This window comes from Rhincodon typus, chromosome 44 (assembly GCF_021869965.1).
Source record: "Rhincodon typus isolate 14 chromosome 44, sRhiTyp1.1, whole genome shotgun sequence".
Taxonomy (NCBI): domain Eukaryota; kingdom Metazoa; phylum Chordata; class Chondrichthyes; order Orectolobiformes; family Rhincodontidae; genus Rhincodon; species Rhincodon typus.
In genome coordinates, this window is record NC_063375.1 from 933,618 (window position 1) to 935,688 (window position 2,071).

Here is a 2,071-nt window from a genome sequence, read left to right on the forward strand (position 1 = left end):
GGGTGGATTGGCCGTGCTAAATTGCCCCGTAGTGCCCAGGGATGTGCGGGTTAGGGTGGATTGGCCGTGCTAAATTGTCCCGTAGTGTCCAGCATGGACTGGTTGGACCGAAGGGTCTGTTTCCGTGCTGTATGACTCTATGACACTAGTAGTGAGTCCACTGCTCCTTATTTAAGGATGTGAATGTCATGGGATGCAGGTCAGAGGTCTTTCACTCCAATCTGGACTATCTAAATCCTTTTGCAGTCTCTTACAGGATGATGAAGGGAGGCGGTGGTGTCATGGTTAATACCAGCGGATTCGTGAATGCTGGATGCAAGTGGAAACTAGTCCAGAGGCGATTATCAACCACTGGGCAATGTCACCAAACCCCCTTCGGGTTCATCGATGTCCCTTCAGGGGTGGAAATCCTTACCCGGTCCAGGCCTACATGTGCCTCAGACCCCGCAGCAATGGGGCTGACTGAAAGACACCATGGGATTGGAGGGGCAGTTAGGGACGGGCAAAAAAAAAACAAGAAATGCTCGACCTGGCCAGAGACGCCCAACTCCTTTTGAACAAATAACTGGAGAGGACAGCACTGAAGAGGCCATTCATGCTAATCCCACTCCTCATAGAGTCATACAGCATGGGAACAGACCCTTCGGCCCAACCAGTCCATGCCGACCCTAATCCCTAAACTAAACTAGTCCCACCTGCCTGCTCCTGGCCCATGTCCCTCCAAACCTTTCCTATCCATGTACTTATCCAAATGTCTTTTAAATGTTGTAACTGTCCCCAGATCCACCACTTCCTCTGGAAGTTCATTCCACACACAAACCACTCTCTGTGTAAAACATTTGCCCCTCATGCCTTTATTAAATCTCTCTCCTCTTGCCTTAAAAATGTGCCCGCTAGTCTTGAAATCCCCCATCCTAGGGAAAAGTCAACTACATTAACTCTATCTATAACCCTCATGGTTTTATAAACTTCTGTCAGGTCACCTCCTACGCTCCAGTGAAAAAACGTCCCGGTCTATTCATCCTCTCCTTATCACTCAAACCTTCCATACCCGGCAACATGCTGGTAAATCTCTCCAGGTTAATAGTATCTTTTCTGTAACAGGGCAACCAGAGCTGGGCACAGTGCTCCAGAAGAGGCCTCACCAATGTCCTGTACAACGTCAGCATGACGTCCCCAACTCCTAACGCCTAACTTAAGACCAAACGCCTTCTTAACCACTGTGACGCAAACTTCAAACAATTATGTACCTGCTAGGTCCCTAGCACTACCCAAGGCCAGACTTTGAATTGTATAAGCCCAAGTCTTTACAGTGGTATTTTTGTGTATTTGTTGTCATTTACAACATAAAAAGAAAGCTCCAACATGCGCCAAATTGGTTCCACTTACGGGTGAAGCGAAGAACCAGGTCCACTTATCAACACAGTCAGCAGTCTCTACTCGTCCAGGATGAGCTTTACTTCACCCTTGAAAGATTGGTGTTCTTGCAAAGTGTCCTGACGGAACAAAAGATCAAAAACAGTCAGGGCGTGTCTGCTTTTAGTGACGCTCGACACAACCAAACCACTCTCTGTATGAAACAGTAGGACATTCGACCCCTTCAGCCCATCTCCCCCATCCAGTCCGATCTGTTGGTGTTTCGAATCCCATCTCACACCCCCACCTCCCCCACGCTCTCCCCCACACCCACCCGCTCCTCACAAGAACCTGCCATCTCCTCCCATGGCCAATCCACCCTAACCTGCACATCCCTGGGCACCAGGGGACAATTTAGCACGGCCAATCCACCCTAACCTGCACATCCCTGGGCACTATGGGACAATTTAGCACGGCCAATCCACCCTAACCCGCACATCTTTGGACTGTGGGAGGAAACTGGACCACCTGGAGGAAACCCACGCAGACACGGGGGAGAATGTGCAAACTCCACGCAGGCAGTCGCCCAAGGGTGGGATCAAACCCGGGTCCCCGGCGCCATGAGTCAGCTGCGCTAACCACCAGCCGCCCCACTCTTTTATTGTACGCTTTAACGTTTGAATACCCCCACAAGATAGGGCAGCCCCACGCCCCC

General features: G+C 50.6%; 1 protein-coding gene across 1 annotated transcript in view; it reads right to left on the minus strand.

The window, feature by feature from the left end:
* ftsj1 (FtsJ RNA 2'-O-methyltransferase 1) overlaps positions 1-2,071 on the minus strand; it is a 39,882-nt gene that overhangs the window by 7,279 nt on the left and 30,532 nt on the right. The window contains exon 2 of the mRNA XM_048619834.1: positions 1,390-1,496. The gene's annotated coding sequence lies outside the window, so the exon portion shown is untranslated. The remainder of the gene's footprint in view (positions 1-1,389; positions 1,497-2,071) is intronic.